This window comes from Pseudophryne corroboree, chromosome 3 (genome assembly GCF_028390025.1).
Source record: "Pseudophryne corroboree isolate aPseCor3 chromosome 3, aPseCor3.hap2, whole genome shotgun sequence".
NCBI lineage: Eukaryota > Metazoa > Chordata > Amphibia > Anura > Myobatrachidae > Pseudophryne > Pseudophryne corroboree.
In genome coordinates, this window is record NC_086446.1 from 631,430,483 (window position 1) to 631,455,064 (window position 24,582).

Below are 24,582 nucleotides of genomic sequence, written 5' to 3' on the forward strand. Positions count from 1 at the left end.
TAATTACCAAGTAGAGCTTTACTAAAAAAGGAGCAATGGTCTGCAATAATTACCAAGTAGATCTTTACTAAAAAAGGAGCAATGGTCTGCAATAATTACCAAGTAGATCTTTACTAAAAAAGGAGCAATGGTCTGCAATAATTACCAAGTAGATCTTTACTAAAAAAAGGAGCAATGGTCTGCAATAATTACCAAGTAGATCTTTACTAAAAAAGGAGCAATGGTCTGCAATAATTACCAAGTAGATCTTTACTAAAAAAGGAGCAATGGTCTGCAATAATTACCAAGTAGATCTTTACTAAAAAAAGAGCAATGGTCTGCAATAATTACCAAGTAGATCTTTACTAAAAAAGGAGCAATGGTCTGCAATAATTACCTGTTGACGAGAAGGAGAGACAGGAGTCAATTTTGAATATCAGTTGAAGATGTAGCTAATGACATACAGGTATAATACTGCTGTTGTTTTGAGCTGCCACTTGATAACTAGCCACTTCATAAAATAGCCACTGCAGCGTCCTAATGTTCAAATCGGTCTACCATCCTCCATAGACATAATGATAGGTCTCATATCAAGTAAGAACAGACAAATTGGGTACTTACTGAGCAAGAGGAAGCTGTGGCAGCAGGGAGGGGGCCCACCTTTCAGATCCTGTCTTGAACTGGATAGCAGGAACTCAGCTGAACCAAGATACAAGATGTGCCTATATCCACTTCACCCAGAGTACCTGGCCTCTGTCTCCTTACTTATAGATGACACATGAAGTGTAGTTGGGGAGTTTCTTCCCAGGACGGTATCCAGAGGCTACCAGGGGAGCGTAAACAAGTCTGAGGGTCCCGCCAGTTCTGGAAGTCTGGCCTGGATCTACTGCTAAATATTGACCCCGACCTCTGGCAGTGCGCAGGCCACAGTCAGCGGTGCACCCGAGGCCGGAGCAGGGAACAATGGGAGAGGGGCCATGGTCCAGTCACTAAAAGGTGAGGGAAGCGGGGGCCTTGTCACCGCTTCTTCCACGGCCGGATGTGGCCGAGGCTTCGGGGCACCACGTCGCACGGCCAGGAGCAGCTGGTCACTTGAGGCCGTGGCTTCTACAGGAGAGGCAGGCCCTGATTCGCGGGATCCAGAAAATGGGTCCCACCGCTCCACAAATGGCTAGCAGCAGAGAGGGCCCCAGCCCAGTTCGGTGGATAATAGTGCTGGGGAGTATATTTCTGGGCCACTACAGCAGGATCTCAAAAATAAGTAAACCTCACCATTAGTCAGTCAGGCCACGCCCCCAATGAGGAGTGTTTTTTGAATAACAGACTTTCTGACAGTGTCTGGTGTACCAGTGGGCTCTGGATGCAGTTTAGTCCTTGTGGTTCTTGAAGTGCCACAATGCCCTGGTCGTCATTAAAATTGGGCATGACAAGGCTCAAGGGATCCTGTAGTGCACATGTAGAAATTTTTTTTTCTCCCCAATATGTAATCATAATTATTAACCCAAAACTGAAAGCCCAGGAGCATTGGGAATAGCTATCAGCATTGGTGTTGTGTGTCCCAATACCTCTTTCGTGCATAGCTCGGGGCTTGGCCAAACTATCCGGATCTCACGGGGAAACGGGGAATTCCCCTTGCCTCAGGTGTAGTGTGAAAGGGGGGCAGCCAGCAAAAATGAGGTGAAAAACATGGGTCTGAACAAGGAAAATCCCAGGTCGTATGTCTGAAAGGGGTAATACAGAATACCTCACTGTACTTACCAACCTAGGGCTGGGTGTCTCCCTGCTATAGTGGCACCACCCTACCTACATTAATTTATTTTTATTGTTTTAGGGGGCAAAAAAACCCAAACAACTGCTACTCAGATCCAATGAACAATTCACTGTAAGAGGCAAATAATTTTAAAAACAGTGTATTATTATTATTATTATTATGTTTATTATCCTTTATTTATATGGTGCCACAAGGGTTCCGCAGCGCCCAATTACAGAGTACATATGCACATAATCAAAACAGGAAAACATTGACTTACAGTTGAAGACAATATAGGACAAGTAAAGGCTAACTAAGCATAACTACATCAGTAGACAACGCTGAGATAAGTACTGTATCAAGGTGGTCGAATACTGCAGGATTTGGACAGTTGAGGATTATTAAAGTAAGAAAAAGGATAAGCACATGAGTGAAGAGGGCCCTACACGTGAGAGCTTACATTCTAAGGGGAGGGGCAGACAGACAGGGGTGACACAGATGACACAGATGGGGTAGACCGAGCGTGGAACAGAGGGTTAGGATGAGATTTGGCTGGATTTGGTAAAGAAGTGGGTCTTAAGAGCCCGTTTGAAGTTCTGTAGAGAGGTGGAAAGTCTGAGGGGGAGAGGTAGATAATTCCAGAGTAAGGGAGCAGCACGTGAAAAATCTTGGAGATAGGAGTGGGAGGAAGTAATCAGAAGAAAGGAAAGTCAGCGGGCATTAGCAGAGCGAAGAGGACGGGTGGGAGAGTAAAGGGATATAAGGTCAGAGATGTAAGTTGGAGAGGAGTGGGTGAGTGCTCTGTAAGTGAGTGTGAGAAGTTTGAATTGGATTCTGGAAGGGAAGGGAAGCCAGTGAAGGATTTGTAGGAGATGGGAGGTGGATGTAGTGTGTTTGGTGAGGGAGATGAGCCGGGCTGCAGCACTGAGAATAGATTAGAGTGGAGAGAGATAATTGTCAGTAAGGCCAGTCAGGAGGAGATTACATCCTGGGTGAGAAAAGGTCTGATCCTGGAAATGTTTTTGATATGAAAATGACAGGTTTGTGAGAGGTGCTAAATGTGTGATTTGAAGGAGAGGGAGGAGTCAAGGATTACACCAAGCCAGCATACTTGGAGGCTAGAGGAGATAGTTGTGCCATCAATGGATAATGAGATTGTATGAGGTGAGGTTGTGCGGGAGGGTTGGAAGATGATCAGCTCAGTCTTGGACATGTTGGGGTAAATTTACTAAGCTCCCGATTTTGACCGAGATGCCGTTTTTTCATCAAAGTGTCATCTCGGTAATTTACTAAACTCAAATCACGGCAGTGATGAGGGCATTCGTAATATTTTGAAGTCCTAGGAAAAAAATCACGAATGAATACACCATCGGTCAAAACGCGGCTGTTTAAGTATGAATCTCGGTCATTTACTAAGAAGTGCAAAGCAAAAAAAAAAAAAAACACTGCCGTGAAAAATTACAACTCGTAAAAAAGTGCTTAAAAAAAACAGACCTTTATTTTTTATTCGTGATTGGATAGGCATGCACGGATCCATGAGATCCGTGCATGTATATCAGTGGGAAGGGGTGGGAAAGTGCTTATTTTTTTTAAAAAAATTGCGTGGGGTCCCCCCTCCTAAGCATAACCAGCCTCGGGCTCTTTGAGCCGATCCTGGTTGCAGAAATATGGGGAAAAAATTGACAGGGGTTCCCCCATATTTAAGCAACCAGCATCGGGCTCTGCGCCTGGTCCTGGTTCCAAAAATACGGGGGACAAAAAGAGTAGGGGTCCCCCGTATTTTTAAAACCAGCACCGGGCTCCACTAGCTGGACAGATAATGCCACAGCCGGGGGTCACTTTTATATAGTGCCCTGCGGCCGTGGCATCAAAAATCCAACTAGTCACCCCTGGCCGGGGTACCCTGGGGGAGTGGGGACCCCTTCAATCAAGGGGTCCCCCCCCCCCCCAGCCACCCAAGGGCCAGGGGTGAAGCCCGAGGCTGTCCCCCCCCCATCCAATGGGCTGCGGATGGGGGGGCTGATAGCCTTTGTTGTAAAAGAAAAGATATTGTTTTTAGTAGCAGTACTACAAGTCCCAGCAAGCCTCCCCCGCATGCTGGTACTTGGAGAACCACAAGTACCAGCATGCGGCGGAAAAACGGGCCCGCTGGTACCTGTAGTAGTACTACTACTAAAAAAATACCCAAAAAAACACAAGACACACACACCGTGAAAGTATAATTTTATTACATACATACACACATACATACATACTTACCTTATGTTCCCACGCAGGTCGGTCCTCTTCTCCAGTAGAATCCAAGGGGTACCTGTTGAAGAAATTATACTCACGAGATCCAGGGGTCCAGGGTCCTCGGGGAATCCAGGTGTAATCCACGTACTTGAAAAAAATAACAAAACGGACACTCGAGCCACGCACTAAAAGGGGACCCATGTTTGCACGTGGATCCCCTTTTCCCGACTGCCAGAAACCCACTCTGACTGATGTCTAAGTGGGTTTCTTCAGCCAATCAGGGAGTGCCACGTTGTAGCACTCTCCTGATCGGCTGTGTGCTCCTGTACTGAGTGACAGGCGGCACACGGCAGTGTTACAATGTAGCGCCTATGCGCTCCATTGTAACCAATGCTGGGAACTTTCTTGCTCAGCGGTGACGTCACTTTAGGTCAACCGCAGGGCAGAAAGTTCCCAGCATTGGTTACAATGGAGCGCATAGGCGCTACATTGTAACACTGCCGTGTGCTGCCTGTCAGTTAGGACAGGAGCACACAGCCGATCAGGAGAGTGCTACAACGTGGCACTCCCTGATTGGCTGAAGAAACCCACTTAGACATCAGTCAGAGTGGGTTTCTGGCAGTCGGGAAAAGGGGATCCATGTGCAAACATGGGTCCCCTTTTAGTGCGTGGCTCGAGTGTCCGTTTTGTTATTTTTTTCAAGTACGTGGATTACACCTGGATTCCCCGAGGACCCTGGACCCCTGGATCTCGTGAGTATAATTTCTTCAACAGGTACCCCTTGGATTCTACTGGAGAAGAGGACCGACCTGCGTGGGAACATAAGGTAAGTATGTATGTATGTGTGTATGTATGTAATAAAATTATACTTTCACGGTGTGTGTGTCTTGTGTTTTTTTGGGTATTTTTTTAGTAGTAGTACTACAGGTACCAGCGGGCCCGTTTTTCCGCCGCATGCTGGTACTTGTGGTTCTCCAAGTACCAGCATGCGGGGGAGGCTTGCTGGGACTTGTAGTACTGCTACTAAAAACAATATCTTTTCTTTTACAACAAAGGCTATCAGCCCCCCCATCCGCAGCCCATTGGATGGGGGGGACAGCCTCGGGCTTCACCCCTGGCCCTTGGGTGGCTGGGGGGGGGGGGACCCCTTGATTGAAGGGGTCCCCACTCCCCCAGGGTACCCCGGCCAGGGGTGACTAGTTGGATTTTTGATGCCACGGCCGCAGGGCACTATATAAAAGTGACCCCCGGCTGTGGCATTATCTGTCCAGCTAGTGGAGCCCGGTGCTGGTTTTAAAAATACGGGGGACCCCTACTCTTTTTGTCCCCCGTATTTTTGGAACCAGGACCAGGCGCAGAGCCCGATGCTGGTTGCTTAAATATGGGGGAACCCCTGTCAATTTTTTCACCATATTTCTGCAACCAGGATCGGCTCAAAGAGCCCGAGGCTGGTTATGCTTAGGAGGGGGGACCCCACGCAATTTTTTTTTAAATATTTGACAGTGTTTAATTTAAAAAAAAAAAAAAAATGAACCCCAGCACGGATCACACAGATCCAGCCGAGATTCATTGTAAAAAAGTCGGCAGTGTTTTGCTAATCACTGCCGTAAAAATAGAAAAAAAACCACGAATGACATCGACATCGGTACAAAAGAAAAACCCGAATACGACAGCTTAGTAAATTAGTCGTAATCAATTCAAAAAGTTGCAGTTTTACACTTTCGATGTCATTCGTGATTGAACTTTGACCTGAAACGGGAAAATACGAATCTTAGTAAATTTACCCCGTTGAGTTTAAGAAAGTGCTAGGACATCCAGGAAGAGATAGCAGAGAGACAGTTGGAGGTACGAGTGAGGAGAGCCGGGGAAAGAACAGGGAGGAAAGGTAGATTTGAGTGATATCAGCATAGAGGTGATATTGGAAGTTAATGATTTTGCTTCAAAAAGGGAGTTTAGTGGAGGTATAACAGCAGTTTTTCTGAGGTTCTGAGTTTAGTAAATCAGCAGGATGCAAAAGGTGTATTCCATGAGAAGGTGTACCTGACCATTGTTTTTTCAGAATCATTATCAAGGTTCAGTTTTTAATTATTTTGATAGTAAAATACCTTAAAATGTATTATTCCATGAAAGTATAATTTTAAAATATTTTTGCAGCAATATTTATTGTTTAAATCATGCCAGAAATGCATATGTTGGTCGCTGCCTACTGAAGAAGTTTTGTTTCCAAAGTTGCCACCATTACATAATTACATATGCAATAGCTTTTTATGTTCTGCAAGTTCTTAGTGAGTCTGGATGCTATTTTAATTCAAGTAGCTCAGCTAACTCTAAAAAAAAAATATGGCACTAATCCTGCATCTTTTCGTCTTAGAGGTACCTGTGAGCACATTCAACATTCCGTTTGGTTAAAGACCTTTACCCACTAGTGAGTGGTAATCACTCAAGGGATGTCTGTCACCTTATTGCTAGACTGACATCTCTGGATGCTCTCATCTTCAAATATGGGGTTACAATAACTACAAAATACAGTATTCCTCAGACAATAGCCTATCACGTTACCTCCGAACTCCGTAACTACTAGACCTTTGATTTTTCTCTTGATTTAACAAACTGATCGGCTAATCCTGGGATCCTATAAGGAAATCACTCCTTCCTCCAGAACCAGTTCCAGTCCCACACTTGACTCCTCATGAAAAACCTCGCAAAAATAGAATGTCCTGAAAAAAAAAATGTTTGTCTGCGGGAAAGAGAGAAAAGAGAAATAGAACAAAACAACTCTTGTCCATAGCAACTCAATTACAACGACTGGTCTTTCTGTAATCCTTTAGTACGCTCAGGTAGTGTTCAACAGTGCCGCCTCTCAGTCTTCACGGAACAGACTCTCTGGTGATACTTTTGCAATCTCACTCCATTTACGAGTTCCTTCCAGACTACCGACTTACCTGCAATGTGAATCGTGGACCCAAGTCTCTCTCGGCTACTTTCACTGGAATAGTGGTGTCAACAAAAACTTGGTATGGTCCTTCCCACCTGTCTATTAGGCAACATGAGTGTAAGAACAATCACACAGTCTCTTGGTTCACAATCAAGACAGTTAGTATTTGGCATACCAGGAATCAACAGTTTCAAGTTCCTTTGTCAAGTTCTCAAATGCTGGCTCATCTCAATAAGGTACTGTACTGTCACCTCATTGGTGTATTTCTGATCATTGTGCGGATCAATCATGACATGAGGTTGTCTTCCAAAAAAACAAAAAGACACAAAAACCAAAACAAAATTTTTGAAGAGGGTGATTCGTTAAGTGAAGACCTGGGAGTAGTTCCGATGCTACATAATACTAGTGGCAATATCTATGATCACAATAGTCCAATTTCAAGCTTTGCTCCTACTTCTAGGGGTACCATTATCTACACACAAATTTCTGCGCAATTTTTCTTTGCGGTAAACACAGCAGCATCCGTGGTGGTAGGAAATGCCTCTACCCAGTTTGAGAAAACATCAGTGCACACCAATACATAACAATAATTCCTAAAGAATGTTAACTGTACGAAGTCGATTTGTATTACCTGAAAAGGTCCGTCTGCAGGAGGGATATGGGATGGCTCTGTTGGTATTGCCTTACCAATATTCTTCCTCAAGCAAGTAAGACAGGTCATTGCTTTCTCACCTGCGTGAGAAGAAAACCCTGGTGCACTCCAGTAGGCTCTTACCAATTTGCACATACCTTCCTTACCCTAGGTGAGTCAGACCATATGCCGCCTCAGCTAGGCTTGGGAGATATGCTCTGGGGGCCACTGGCTTACCTTGTCCATCTCTTCAGAGTCCTGGAGACTCCTAACCATACCCCTTCGACTTCCAGACCTCCTTTTCCTGTAGGGAACACAAATTTGTATCTTAATTTAACTGTTGTATGTTTGCAATGTAGAGTACCATGAGCATAACTCAAAAAAGAAAAGAAAAAAAACATCTCCAGAGGAGAGAAAGAAGGAGAAAATTAAAAAGAAAATGTCAGGTTTGCCATTCACCAACAGGCATATCAGTGTCTATACAAAATTTCCCTTCACCAGTATTCTCATCCTTCCTCCACCCTTTGTGCATAACAAGGCACACTGCAGTAATACTGGTGTTATCGTGCTGGTGAGATATACTGGATTCGGGCAGAACTCTGAAGGACCAATTAGGCATGTAGTGTTTGAACTTGGGTCCATGTATTGTACCACCCTGTGTGAACGCAAAAGATGAAGAGGAAACTGGAGAAACAGAATAGAGGTTGGTGACAGATAAGTTTGTAGAGGTGGAGAAGATTTTATTAAAATTTGACAACTGGATTGGGCACTACGGGGAAGTGATTCTCTACTTGGTCTACTCCCCTTAAAAAAAATTCTGTGGTTGTTGTATCGCTATTGGGACTATCCCAGCCATCAATCCAGTGTACTGTCCATCCTAAGTTCATAGGGAATCCGGTATCTGGGAGATAATTTCCTCTACCTGTGATGGACATGAATCTAGAACAGTGAAATGTAACATTAGTCTTCGTGGGTGTCTAACATACTTTGTACTTCCTGAGTGTTATGATACCAGTACGTCTGACCAGAGGTGATCTTATGACGGAGGTCAGAGTACTGGAATGGAATGCTGGTTACGGGAGCAGGAAAGCCTAGTAACCCCTGGCGCCCTAACTCCGTTGTCTCGCCCGTGTTATCAGAAATCCCCTGCGAGACTATGGTTGCTTGAGCCCATGGCAGCCGCGTTTGAAGGGCGGATTATGTCTGCCCAACTCCGATGCCCCCTCAGGTCTTAATGGGAGACAAAGGGAAATCCGAGACAGGGTGATAACAAGGGGCCCTCTGACTAAGCAACCAGGCCAGGGGCTACAAGCTAACTAACTTAAACCAGAAGTATGTGCGGACAAACCGCCAGGGAAAAGGACAACCAAAAATCCACGAATCCGTTACTCCTATCCAGCACCGCTGGATACCAGAGTGGATTTGTGGGAGCGGAATCCTCCGCAAAAGCTCCGAAACACAATATAACCAAATAATAAATAGTAAGCGGTCAAGCCGCAACACACGGCTACGCCGCGACTCACGAACACCACAGGATGTTAAAGGTGCTCGGTCAGGACTCCAGGAAAAGATGACAACTTCCGAGTATTGGACCACTGAGGACAGGAACGACCGGATAGACAGGACTGGAAAACTCTCTGCAACAGACACAGCAAACAGGAAGCTATTACCGGCGTCTGTGAGAAGTCCAGAGAGTGCTTTTAACTGGGAGCTCTCCAATCAGGAGCCAGACAGGGTAATTAACAATCATGCCGTGCAGCTGCATGCTGCACGGCCAGGATACCAATGAGGTGATTAATCTAGACCCAGCAACGGGGAACGCGGTCCGACAGTGGCGTCCCCGTTGCTAGGGTCTGAGCGGCTCCGTGCGCCCGGCGTCTAGCGTTGCTAGGGAGCCGGCGGCTGTCCGCATGCGGCGTCCCTAGTTGCTAGGCGCCGGGCCGCACTGACGGGCGGACCCTCGGCGCCTAACAGTACCCCCCCCTTGAGGAGGGGTCAAGGAACCCCTAAGGCCAGGTTTCTGAGGAAATTCTCGAAAAAATGCCTTTTTGAGCCTCGAGGCATGGAGATCCTCATCCAGGACCCAAGACCTTTCTTCTGGACCATAACCTCTCCAATGTACCAAAAAATAAAGCCGACCCCGGGACAACTTGGAATTGAGAACCTTCTCCACCAAGAACTCCTGCTGACCCTGTACATCTATTGGTGATTTCCCCTGAGAGATCTTCCGAGGAAATCTACTGGAAGAAACGTATGGTTTCAACAGGGAGCAATGGAAAGTATTTCCGATCCGGAGAGTTCTTGGTAAACGTAACCGGAAAGCAACTGGATTGATTTTTTTTATAATATGAAATGGTCCAATAAATTTAGGGCCCAATCTGGCTGAGGTTTGTTGAAGTCTAATGTTGCGAGTCGACAACCACACCCTATCTCCAACTTTAAAAGTGCACGGCCGCCGGAGCCTGTCAGAAAATTTTTTCTCCCGAAATGCCGCTTTTCTGAGAGCAAGGTGCACTTTTCTCCAAATGAGTCTGAGATGAGCGGTCAAGGTCAGTGAGGAGACAGAGGAATGTTGAAAAAAGGAATTAGCTCTGGGGTGAAAACCAAAAACTGTAAAAAATGGAGACACATTGGTGGAAGAATGACAGGCATTGTTGTAAGCAAACTCCGCCAACGGAAGAAACTCGGACCAGTCATTTTGGAGTTTGGCCGAGTACAAACGCAAATATTGTTTTAATGATTGATTAACTCGCTCAGTCTGCCCGTTGGATTGGGGATGGTAGCCAGACGTTAAAGACAATTTCATCTTTAAAGAGGCACAAAAAGACTTCCAAAATTGTGCAATGAATTGTGGACCCCGATCAGAAACAATATCAGTGGGTAACCCATGGGGTCTGAAAACATGGCGGAGGAACAAAACTGCCAATCCCTGGGCAGATGGCAATCGGGGAAGAGCAATGAAATGGGCCATCTTGCTAAAACGGTCAACTACCACCCATATGACTCGGCATCCGGCTGACAGAGGGAGGTCCACCACAAAATCCATGGAAATATGAGACCATGGCCTGAGAGGAACATTCAAGGGCATAAGTTGACCGATAGGCAAGGAACGGGGAACTTTATGCTGTGCACAGACCTGACACGAAAAAACAAACTCCTTAATGTCTTTGGAAAGACCAGGCCACCATACTGAGCGGGAGACTAATTCCAAAGTCTTAGCGATCCCCGGATGCCCGGCAACTTTGCTATCATGAAACTCCGTCAAAACAGTTGCTCTCAAAAACTCAGGGACATAAAGACGACCAGCAGGAGTATTTCCAGGAGCTTGATGTTGAAGCTGCTTTAACTGGGTAAATAAATCTTGTGTAAGGCCTGCCCGAATGACTGAAGACGGAAGTATGGGAGTAACCGGACTGTTATCATGAACTGGAAGAAAACTGCGTGACAGGGCATCCGCCTTGGCATTCTTGGAACCTGGCCTGAAGGTGATAATAAACTTGAAACGAGGAAAAAATAAAGCCCAACGAGCTTGCCGGGCATTCAGCCGTTTAGCTGATTCAATGTACTGAAGATTTTTGTGATCAGTCAAAACTGAAATGGTATGTGTTGCTCCCTCAAGCCAATGCCTCCACTCCTCGAAAGCCCATTTAATAGCCAGTAATTCCCGGTTACCAACATCGTAGTTGGATTCAGCAGATGAGAATTTCCTGGACATAAAGGCACAAGGATGTAATTCTAGAGAATCCGGATCCTTCTGAGATAGGATAGCCCCTACTCCAACCTCCGAGGCATCAACCTCAACAATGAAAGGCAATTCTGGGTTGGGATGTCTGAGGACCGGGGCTGAGACAAAGGCTTGTTTCAAGGCCTGAAAAGATAACTCAGCTTCACGTGACCAGTTGGTTGGATCCGCTCCCTTCTTAGTCAGTGCCACAATGGGAGCAACTAGGTCGGAGAAAGAGTGAATAAATCTTCTATAATAATTCGCAAACCCTAAAAAGCGCTGAATTGCTTTTAAGTTGGTGGGTTGCGCCCAACTAAGGATGGCTTGGAGCTTCTTCGGTTCCATACAGAATCCCTGAGGGGAAATAATGTACCCTAAAAAGGATACTTCCGTGACATGAAATTCACACTTCTCCAGCTTGGCATATAGGTGATTTTCACGTAATTTTTTTAGAACCTGACGCACCTGGGTAACGTGTTGTTCAATAGAGTCAGAATATATCAAGATATCGTCTAAATAGACTACTACGAATCTTCCAAGAAAATCACGGAGCACATCGTTAATGAGATCCTGGAAAACTGCCGGAGCGTTAGACAGGCCGAATGGCATAACCAGATACTCATAGTGACCCGACTGAGTACTGAATGCCGTTTTCCACTCATCCCCTGACTTGATTCGGATGAGGTTATATGCTCCTCTCAGGTCAATCTTAGAAAAAATCACAGCCGAACGTAGCTGATCAAAGAGGACAGAAATCAGCGGCAAAGGGTAAGTATTTTTTACTGAGATTTTATTCAAGGCTCTAAAGTCAATGCAAGGTCTGAGTGATCCATCCTTCTTCTCCACAAAGAAGAAGCCTGCACTTAAAGGGGATTTAGACGGCCTGATAAATCCTTTCCCTAGGCTTTCTTTAACATATTCATTCATGGCCACAGTTTCTGGTCCGGACAATGCATATAACCTTCCCTTAGGCAAAGTGGCACCAGGAATTAGCTCAATAGCACAATCATAAGGCCGATGGGGAGGCAGAATGTCCGCATTGCCCTTGGAAAATACATCAACAAAATCCTGGTATTCCACAGGAATGGGTGCGGGAATGACAGCAGCTATTCTGATGGGAAGCGTAATACATTCCTTATTACAGATGGTACCCCACTGTGAGATCTCCCCCGACTGCCAATCAATGATGGGATTATGAAAGGCCAGCCAAGGGTGACCCAGAACCACTGGAACTGCTGGACAATGGGTAAGGAAAAATTCAATTTTTTCGGAATGAAGAGCTCCTACCGAAAATAGTACAGGAGGTGTACAGAGAGAAATAACCCCATTGGACAAGGGACTCCCATCTAAACCATGCATGGTGATACACCTACCCAAGGCTAACTGAGGAATACCTAAGGCCTTGGCCCACGTTAAGTCCATAAAGTTCCCTGCAGCTCCACTGTCAACAAAAGCCGACACCGAGGAACAGAGGCTGCCAAAGGAAACTTTAGCTGGGACTAACAGTGAATTATTTGAGGAGATAAGCTGCAGACCAAAGTGAACCCCCTCACAATTCACTTGGTCGAGGCGTTTCCCGACTTGTTCGGACAATTACGGGCAAAATGTCCCTTACTCCCACAGTACAAACAAAGACCAGAATTTTGCCTTCTGGTTCTTTCTTCAGGAGACAGCTTGGAGAGACCTATCTGCATGGGCTCCTCTATGTCCACAGGAATGGAAAAAACACCAGGAGTAGACCCGACAGATGCTCCTTTTTCAGCCCTCCGCTCTCTGAGACGACGATCAATCTTAATAGAAAGCTCCATGAGTTTATCAAGAGTCTCAGGAGCGGGATACTGAAGGAGACTGTCTTTTATAGACTCCGATAAGCCGAGGCGAAACTGACTGCGCAGGGCTGGGTCATTCCATCCACAGTCGTTCGACCAACGGCGAAACTCCGTACAATAAATCTCTGCGGGATTCTTACCCTGTCTGAGAGCACGCAAATGACTCTCGGCGGATGCCTCTCTATCAGGGTCATCATACAATAGCCCTAAAGACCCCAGAAAGGCGTCTACAGACAACAATGCCGGATCGTCAGTTCTTAAACCAAAAGCCCAGGTCTGGGGATCCCCCTGAAGTAAAGAAATAATAATTCCGACCCGCTGAGATTCCGTACCTGAGGAGACTGGTCTTAAACGAAAATAAAGTTTACAAGACTCTTTAAAATTAAAAAACTGCTTTCTATCCCCAGAAAAACGGTCAGGCAAATGCATTTTTGGTTCAGGAACGACCCTCGGGGAAGTCCGTAACAGATCTTCCTGTGACCTCACCCGAAGGGATAGATCCTGAACCATCTGAGTAAGTTCTTGAATCTGACTAACTAGAAGCTGGCCAGGATTTGGCCCTACACCAGTGGGATTCATGAGGCCGACAAATCTTCCAAACTGAAATAAGGGAAAAAATCAAACCCTGTTTAATTTTAAATTTTAGTTTGGCCGGTAATAATGTTATGATACCAGTACGTCTGACCAGAGGTGATCTTATGACGGAGGTCAGAGTACTGGAATGGAATGCTGGTTACGGGAGCAGGAAAGCCTAGTAACCCCTGGCGCCCTAACTCCGTTGTCTCGCCCGTGTTATCAGAAATCCCCTGCGAGACTATGGTTGCTTGAGCCCATGGCAGCCGCGTTTGAAGGGCGGATTATGTCTGCCCAACTCCGATGCCCCCTCAGGTCTTAATGGGAGACAAAGGGAAATCCGAGACAGGGTGATAACAAGGGGCCCTCTGACTAAGCAACCAGGCCAGGGGCTACAAGCTAACTAACTTAAACCAGAAGTATGTGCGGACAAACCGCCAGGGAAAAGGACAACCAAAAATCCACGAATCCGTTACTCATATCCAGCACCGCTGGATACCAGAGTGGATTTGTGGGAGCGGAATCCTCCGCAAAAGCTCCGAAACACAATATAACCAAATAATAAATAGTAAGCGGTCAAGCCGCAACACACCGCTACGCCGCGACTCACGAACACCACAGGATGTTAAAGGTGCTCGGTCAGGACTCCAGGAAAAGATGACAACTTCCGAGTATTGGACCACTGAGGACAGGAACGACCGGATAGACAGGACTGGAAAACTCTCTGCAACAGACACAGCAAACAGGAAGCTATTACCGGCGTCTGTGAGAAGTCCAGAGAGTGCTTTTAACTGGGAGCTCTCCAATCAGGAGCCAGACAGGGTAATTAACAATCATGCCGTGCAGCTGCATGCTGCACGGCCAGGATACCAATGAGGTGATTAATCTAGACCCAGCAACGGGGAACGCGGTCCGACAGTGGCGTCCCCGTTGCTAGGGTCTGAGCGGCTCCGTGCGCCCGGCGTCTAGCGTTGCTAGGGAGCCGGCGGCTGTCCGCATGCGGCGTCCCTAGTTGCTAGGCGCCGGGCCGCACCGACGGGCGGACCCTCGGCGCCTAACACTGAGCGGGAGCACATTATATGTATATCATATCTAATAAAGCTCCTGTTAAGTTAATCAGGGGCCATTTCTGCTAGTAAAAAGAAGCAAAAGTTTAGAGGCCCCATCTTAACCCCAGCAAGTTTTGTCAAACAAATGTTGCATTTATTTTGTTCTTCCCAATAGCCGAATCTGTGTTTTCTATATGGCTTGTGATTCCTTACTATATGTCCCTTGGTCCCGTCTATGTGTTTAATAATGTGGCTTGTGTTTTCTGTCTAGGGGGTCTATATTGATTGTGTCCTACTACTCGTACAATCTCTGGCAAAATGCCCTTCCTTCCTACAAGTGTAACATATTATTGACCTTAACTTACCATTAGGGATCTGGGGTTTGGACTGATGGGTCTTTCCTGTATGTGCCTGTATACTTACCGTCCTCAACCTCTCCTTTTGTTGTTCTCTGCGCCTAGCAATATTCTTGTGATGTTCAATAGCGCACTCTCTAAGATTAGCTACTGTGACCCCTTTCCAATTTGGCAAAGAAGTCTGCACCCTGACCCTCAATGCCTTATTGAGCCCGTCCATTAGCACAGAGACAGCCACCTCCCATTTGCCGAATTAGTGTTTACAAGTGATCTTATCCAAACAGAGAGTTTTCTATTACTGCAAAAGACAAAAACATTTTTTAACAAGCTTCTAGGTCATGCGAAGTATTCATTCAATCCTTCTCATCCCGTATTAAGGGTCTGTACATGGTCCAACAAACATTTCCGAGCTCATCTTGACTAGGGGCATTACTAGGAATGAATACTTTTTATATGGTAACTAAAAGAAATACCCGGGGGTTACCCTGTCTCTGTCCGCTTTCCTACTGGCAAATACTAATGTGCGGACGGGTTTTTCTCCATTTCTGACATTACTTTCTTGAGTTTTATTTTTTTTAATTTTTTTTACTATATATGTACACGAATGATACCATACTTACCAGTTCCACTGGTCTCAGCCACTTCCCCCGCAGGCAACTGCTCTTCTTTTACCGGTTGGATACTCCTCTGAGTGCATGAGAAATGGCTGAAATCAATCAGGTCGCCTTCTCCTCCTAAATAAAACTTCAACATTCATTAGTACATATATAGGTTACAGTCATATTTTTCAAATTTTATTATTTTCTATAGTTTGTATGCTGGCCGTAACTGCTTCTACATCTACATATGGCAGTGTGCTTACTTTCTCTTTTTCTTCCTACTTGTTTATTGTTGCTACAAGTTCAAACAGTTCTCATATTTCCATTCTTGTCTTATATGACTTTGGTTAGACATACCACCTGCAATACCTTAGGATCAAACTCACCAACCACTCTTGCTGCAACAGGTTTAAACAATTTGTATGTCTGACCCTTTGTTTTCTAGATTTGATCAGGCATATTCTACTACCTACATTCTGCAGTACCTCTGGCTCAAAGCTACCCATCCTAGGGAATAATGCCCTATCTTCCGCAGTCATACGTACCCATTCATTGCACTTTGAACACCTAGTTCACTTTGAACACCTAGTTCTTATAAACCTTGCTGACCCTTTTGGGCCGCAATTCTCCTGCCTGAACCCTGGCTAAACGTCTCTCGCTTGAGCAACTGGCTCCCATATTTGTTGGTCTTGCCCTCTCGGCCGTTCCCACAAACACCAAAAACCTCAATGCAAGCAGACGGTAAAAGTTCTCTGAGCACTCTTCACCCGCTCTTGCCCACGTTGGCCAGTACTACGATACACTGTCGATAGTGGATCGCAATGTACCCAACTTAGGGCTCCTATAAGACCTTACAGCACCGTAACTTCTTTCGGTGGAGGTTCTGTTGGAATATTTTCCTGAGAGAGGCAGCGAAAAATTCCTTTTCGGTATCTTTCCACTGGAATTTTTTGTAGGGTGAAAAACAGAGAAATTAGATAACTATTGTTCACCCTTTCCAATGGAAGTCCACGGATTTCCCGACGTTATCAAAGAAAAACCCCTTTGTCTATACAATCACGTCTGCGTATGCTTTTCCACAGTGCCTTTGACACAATGGTATCACATTGTGCTGTTTAGAACACACGGACGTGCGATTCAATCACACAGCCTATAGATACTAGTTATCTATATGCCCTACGATTGCTGTAGACCACCTAGAACACCTAGACCATTGTAGATCACCTAAATTTGGGACACCTAGACCCCCTAGATCACCTAGACCACCTAGTTCTGATCACACAAGGTAGCGAACCCTATGCCACCGAGACTTTACTAACCCAGTGTACCAACGACGGGATCCCGAATTCACGGGGTTCAATACACTCACTCTTACTTTCAGCTCACACAAATACACAGCGTTTTTTTCCGTACAGAAAATTTTTACTCCCTTAGGTCGGCCACTTTACCCCAGAGGTACTTACAGTTTTTAAACAATTTTTTTTTAAGGTAACCTGTTTTTGAAATCGGATAGTTATATGCTATTGTATTAAATGTATACTATCCCACCTTTAATTGAACAAATATCATGTAATTTGTACTTAGCATCCGTATTCTTACGCAACCTTGCATAAACACGTGACCAGCGTGCCTCTTACGCCATGAGTGCGACCCTGTACTCTGTCCGTACCACGTGTACAACGTACGTCCACAATTCAACAAACCACACAGTCTCTATAAATGTGAGCAATACTAACTATAATCGCTCACTTAACACAACCCACACTTATTCTGTATAACCCTTTACAACTGGGCCAGAACTGCGTTTTGTGTTTTTATAATTACTCCCTTAAATACATTTCTCTAACGCCCTAGAGGATGCTGGGGACTTCGTAAGGACCATGGGGAGAGACGGGCTCCGCAGGAGACATGGGCACTTTAAGAAAGAATTTAATTCCTGGTGTGCACTGGCTCCTCCCTCTCTGCCCCTCCTCCAGACCTCAGTTTGATTCTATGCCCAGAGGAGCTGGGTGCTTTTCAGTGAGCTCTCCTGAGTTTGCTGATAGAAAGTTTTTTGTTAGGTTTTTTATTATCAGGGAGCTCTGCTGGCAACAGACTCCCTGCATCGTGGGACTGAGGGGAGAGAAGCAGCCCTACTCTCTGAAGCTAAGTCCTGCTTCTTAGGCTACTGGACACCATTAGCTCCAGAGGGATCGGTACGCAGGATCTCACCCTCGCCGTCCGTCCCAGAGCCGCGCCGCCGTCCCCCTCGCAGAGCCGGAAGACTGAAGCCGGGTGAGTATGAGAAGCAAGAAGACTTCACAGGCAGCAGAAGACTTCGTGATCTTCACTGGAGGTAATGCACAGCACTGCAGCTGTGCGCCATTGCTCCACACACCTACACATACTCCGGTCACTGTTAGGGTGTAGGGCGCAGGGGGGTGGGGCGCCCTGGGCAGCATTTGGGACCTCATTCTGGCAAATGAACACATATATACAGCTGGGCACTGTATATATGTAGGAGCCCCCGTCAAAGAAATGAAATTTAAGCGGGACAGAAGCCCGCCGCCGAGGGGGCGGGGCTTCTCCCTCAGCACTCACCAGCGCCATTTTTTCTCCACAGCACGCTGAGAGGAAGCTCCCCAGGCTCTCCCCTGCTGAAACATGGTAGAAGAGGGTTGAAAAGAGAGGGGAGGCACATAATTAGGCGCAAAAAAGTATATAAACAGCAGCTACTGGGTTAACATTAAGTGTTATTCCTGGGTTATATAGCGCTGGGGTGTGTGCTGGCATACTCTCGGTCTCTTCAAAGGGCCTCGTGGGGGAACTGTCTTCAGAAAGGACATTCCCTGTGTGTGTGGTGTGTCGGTACGCTTGTGTCGACATGTCTGATGTGGAAGGCTATGTGGGAGAGGAGCGGGAGCAAATGAATGTGGTGTCTCCGCCGACGGCGCCGACACCTGATTGGATGGATATGTGGAAGGTTTTAAATGATAATGTAAATTCCTTGCATAAAAGATTAGACAGGGCTGATGCATTGGGACAGGCAGGGTCTCAACACGTGCCTGATCCTATGTCGCAGGGACCGTCGGGGTCTCATAAGCGCCCACTATCCCAAATTGTTGACACAGATACCGACATGGATTCTGACTCCAGTGTCGATTACGATGATGCAAAGTTACAGCCAAAGTTGGCTAAATCACTCCGATATATGATTATAGCAATTAAGGAGGTTTTGCACATCACAGAGGAAACCCCTGTCCCTGACACAAGGGTTTATATGTATAAGGGAAAGAAACCTGAGGTAACTTTTCCCCCCCTCACACGAACTGAATGAGTTATGTGAAAAAGCTTGGGAATCTCCAGATAAAAAACTGCAGATTTCCAAACGGATTCTTATAGCGTATCCTTTCCCGCCAACGGACAGGTTACGATGGGAATCCTCCCTTAGGGTGGACAAAGCTTTAACACGCTTATCCAAAAAGGTAGCCCTGCCGTCCCAGGATACGGCTACCCTCAAGGATGCTGCTGATCGCAAACAGGAGGGTACCCTGAAGTCCATTTATACACAATCAGGTACCTTGCTTAGACCGGCAATCGCGTCGGCCTGGGTCTGTAGTGCAGTAGCGGCATGGACTGATACCTTATCAGAGGAGTTTGATACCCTAGATAGGGATACTGTTTTATTGACCCTGGGGCATATTAAAGACGCTGTCCTTTATATGAGAGATGCTCAAAGAGACATTAGTCTACTGGGTTCTAGAATAAACGCTATGTCGATTTCTGCCAGAAGGGTCCTGTGGACTCGGCAATGGACAGGTGATGCCGACTCAAAACGACATATGGAGGTTTTACCTTACAGGGGTGAGGAATTGTTCGGTGAAGGTCTCTCGGACCTGGTCTCCACAGCTACGGCTGGAAAGTCAAATTTTTTGCCTTATGTTCCCTCACAGCCTAAAAGAGCACCGCATTATCAAATGCAGTCCTTTCGTTCACAAAGAAACAAGAAAGTCCGAGGTGCGTCCTTTCTTGCCAGAGGGAGGGGCAGAGGAAAGAAGCTGCACAATACAGCTAGTTCCCAGGAACAGAAGTCCTCCCCGGCCTCTGCAAAATCCACCGCATGACGCTGGGGCTCCACTGGCGGAGTCGGGGCCAGTGGGGGCGCGTCTTCGGAATTTCAGCCACATGTGGGTTCACTCCCAGGTGGATCCCTGGGCAATAGAAATTGTGTCTCAGGGTTACAAGCTGGAATTCGAAGAGGTGCCTCCTCGCCGGTTTTTCAAATCGGCTCTACCGTCTTCCCCCCTAGAGAGGGAGATAGTGTTAAATGCAATACAAAAATTGTATCTACAGCAGGTGGTGGTCGAGGTTCCAACAGAAAAGTGGTTATTATTCAACCATGTTTGTGGTTCCGAAACCGGACGGTTCGGTCAGACCCATATTGAATTTAAAATCTCTGAACCTATACTTGAAGAGGTTCAAGTTCAAGATGGAATCGCTCAGAGCGGTCATCGCCAGCCTGGAAGGGGGGGATTTTATGGTGTCACTGGACATAAAGGATGCGTACCTTCATGTCCCCATTTATCCACCTCATCAGGCGTACCTAAGATTTGCGGAACAGGACTGTCATTACCAATTTCAGACGTTGCCGTTTGGTCTCTCAACGGCTCCGAGGATTTTCACCAAGGTAATGGCGGAAATGATGATGCTTCTGCGCAAGCAGGGTGTCACAATTATCCCGTACTTGGACGATCTCCTCATAAAAGCGAGACCAAGAGAGCAGTTGCAGAACAGCGTATCTCTTTCACTGAAAGTGTTACAACAACACGGCTGGATTCTCAATATCCCAAAGTCGCAGTTGGTTCATACGACTCGTCTGCCTTTCTTGGGCATGATTCTGGACACGACCCAGAAAAGGGTTTATCTTCCGATAGAAAAAGCCCAGGAACTTATGACTCTGGTCAGGAACCTTTTGAAATCAAGACAGGTGTCCGTGCATCATTGCACTCGAGTCCTGGGAAAGATGGTGGTCTCATACGAGGCCATTCCCTTTGGCAGGTTCCATGCGAGGACTTTCCAATGGGATCTGTTGGACAAGTGGTCCGGATCACATCTACAGATGCATCGGTTGATCACCCTGTCCCCCAGGGCCAGGGTGTCGCTCCTGTGGTGGCTGCAGAGTGCTCACCTTCTCGAGGGCCGCAGATTCGGCATTCAGGATTGGATCCTGGTGACCACGGACGCAAGCCTCCGAGGTTGGGGAGCAGTCACACAGGGAAGAAATTTCCAGGGTATTTGGTCAAGTCAAGAGACTTGTCTGCACGTCAACATCCTGGAACAAAGGGCCATATACAACGCCCTACGTCAAGCGGAGGCCTTACTTTGCGCCCAACCAGTTCTGATCCAGTCAGACAACATCACCGCAGTGGCTCATGTAAACCGCCAAGGCGGCACAAGGAGCAGAGCGGCAATGGCGGAAGCTACCAGGATTCTTCGCTGGGCGGAGAATCATGTAAGCGCACTGTCAGCATTGTTCATTCCGGGAGTGGACAACTGGGAAGCAGACTTCCTCAGCAGACACGACCTACACCCGGGAGAGTGGGGACTTCATCCAGAAGTCTTCGCACAGATTGTGAGTCGGTGGGAACTGCCACAGATAGACATGATGGCGTCCCGCCTCAACAAAAAGCTACAGAGGTATTGCGCCAGGTCCAGAGACCCTCAGGCAGTAGTGGTAGACGCCCTTGTGACACCATGGGTGTTCTGGTCTGTCTGTGTATTTCCTCCTCTTCCTCTCATACCCAAGGTGTTGAGAATAGTAAGAAGAAAAGGAGTGAGAACAATCCTCGTTGTTCCAGATTGGCCACGACGGACCTGGTATCCAGATCTGCAGGAAATGCTCACGGAAGATCCGTGGCCTCTTCCTCTAAGGCAGGACCTGTTGCAACAGGGACCCTGTCTGTTCCAAGACTTACCGCGGCTGCGTTTGACGGCATGACGGTTGAACGCGGGATCCTAGCGGAAAAGGATATTCCGGTTGAGGTTATCCCTACGCTGATAAAGGCTAGGAAGGAAGTAACAGCAAAACATTATCACCGTATATGGCGAAGATATGTTTCTTGGTATGAGGCCAGGAATGCTCCTACGGAAGAATTCCATCTGGGCCGTTTCCTTCACTTCCTACAAACTGGAGTGGATTTGGGCCTTAAATTAGGCTCCATTAAGGTCCAGATTTCGGCCCTATCCATTTTCTTTCAAAAAGAATTGGCTTCTCTCCCAGAAGTTCAGACTTTTGTTAAGGGAGTACTGCATATTCAGCCTCCGTTTGTGCCTCCGGTGGCGCCTTGGGACCTTAATGTGGTCTTGGACTTCCTAAAGTCACACTGGTTTGAACCACTGAAAACGGTGGAGTTGAAATATCTCACTTGGAAGGTGGTCATGTTATTAGCCCTGGCTTCGGCTAGGCGAGTGTCGGAATTAGCGGCTTTATCACATAAAAGCCCCTATCTGGTTTTCCATATGGATGGAGCGGAATTGCGGACACGTCCTCCAGTTCCTGCCAAAAGTGGTTTCATCCTTTCATATGAACCAACCTATTGTGGTGCCTGTGGCTACACGGGACTTAGAGGATTCCGAGTCCCTTGATGTGGTCAGGGCTTTGAAAATTTATGTAGCCAGGACGGCTAGAGTCCGAAAAACAGAAGCACTGTTTGTTCTGTATGCAGCCAACAAGCTTGGCGGCCCTGCTTCAAAGCAAACTCTTGCTCGCTGGATCTGTATCATGATTCAGCAGGCGCATTCTACGGCAGGATTGCCGTTACCTAAATCGATCAAGGCCCATTCCACTAGGAAAGTGGGCTCTTCTTGGGCGGCTGCCCGAGGGGTCTCGGCACTACAGCTATGTCGAACTGCTACTTGGTCGGGTACAAACACCTTTGCAAAATTCTATAAGTTTGATACCCTGGCTGAGGAGGACCTCATGTTTGCTCAATCGGTGCTGCGGAGTCATCCGCACTCTGCCGCCCATTTGGGAGCTTTGGTATAATCCCCATGGTCCTTACGGAGTCCCCAGCATCCTCTAGGACGTTAGAGAAAATAAGATTTTACTTACCGCTAAATCTATTTCTCGTAGTCCGTAGAGGATGCTGGGCGCCCGTCCCAAGTGCGGACTTCTTCTGCAATTCTTGTATATAGTTATTGCTTCAATAAGGGTTATGTTATTGTTGCATTGGACGTGAACTGATGCTATGTTATTGTCATACTGTTTACTGGATTGTTATCACAAGTTATATGGTGTGGTTGGTGTGGCTGGTATGAATCTTGCCCTTGGATTAACAAAAATCCTTTCCTCGTACTGTCCATCTCCTCTGGGCACAGTTCTCTAACTGAGGTCTGGAGGAGGGGCAGAGAGGGAGGAGCCAGTGGACACCAGGAACTAAATTATTTCTTAAAGTGCCCATGTCTCCTGCGGAGCCCGTCTCTCCCCATGATCCTTACGGAGTCCCCAGCATCCTCTACAGACTACGAGAAATAGATTTACCGGTAAGTAAAGTCTTATTTTACTTCAAATTTATCTATATAGCAAACAAATGTATCCGATTTCACACAGATCTATGATGACTAATAACCTATAATTTAATTGCTATGATTCAGATTGGATAGCTATCTTGCAGAACATACACTGATATAAATATACACATAATTATAATAATATTATATATATATGTATCATTCACTGGCCTCCTATGAGACACGTTATCTCTTCACTGCCTCTAATTTGCATATCAAAGATATTTGCTGTTCACTACTAAAAAAAGTAGTTACACAGGTTAATTTGCATTTCAATGGCTATCCTCCACAAGTCTTGGAGGAAAAGAAAGAAAGAAAAAAAAAACTTTTTTTTTTTCTTTTTCACAGAAATGAAGGATAAAAAAAATTCACTTATCTCACCATTTACTCTCACTAGGTTCAATTGAAACTATTTGTAATTGACTATGGCATGGGTTAAATAAATTCATTGGTAACTCATAAATGGTGCTGGATGTGACAAAGGATACTGATTGTTCTGAGCACACTGAAAATCAGCTATTTAGAAAGTGACCTTCCTAAAATGGCCACTGCTCCTCCCCCTTCCACATCCATGAGGTTTACACAAGATGGTGGACAGGCCATGTGGTTAGTCCAAAATAGAGGACAGACCATGCGGCTTCCTTGTCACAAAGAAATCACACTCTACACTGGCACCAAAGTTACTTTAGGCCTGAGTTTAAAAGGTATACAAAATTTCTCAGCATGCTAACACAGCCATATCATGGATATGCAGCAACTTTTAAATGTACTTTAAATCTACTTAACAGATAAACAATCCAATCTGAATCAAACACAGTGTGACTTATTTGAACTTTGTTTTGCAACAATAAAAATACGTTTTAGCATTTTAAATATTATGAGAAACACACTGTCCCTTGAATTTCATATCAGCGGCTTACTAATAACACAACGGAACACACGGATGTGATTTCTCAGTGTCACGATGCGTCCACCGTTAGCTGATCAACCACAGCGTTGCATTTGTAATGTACAGTGCATCATTAACACCGTGATATCGCGTACGCAGCCCCCATCTGTAAATGCCAAATTGCTTTCTAACAAATATTTAAAATGCCCGCTCTAATATATACTGCGGACGCCAGGCGCATCTTATTACCATATACGATAAAAGTGCGATGTACGTCGCAAAACACTACATCTCTTAAGAGAAAACAATACACCCACACTTTATCTGAGTTTCAAAGCTCATTGATGTATATATTTGTTATTAAAAGGATATGTATTCAATATATCACAATGTACAGTATATATATATAGTTACATGGTTACAATTTATACAGTAAGCAGTTAATACAAACTAAATCAAATACATACAGTTACAGGCCAGCATAC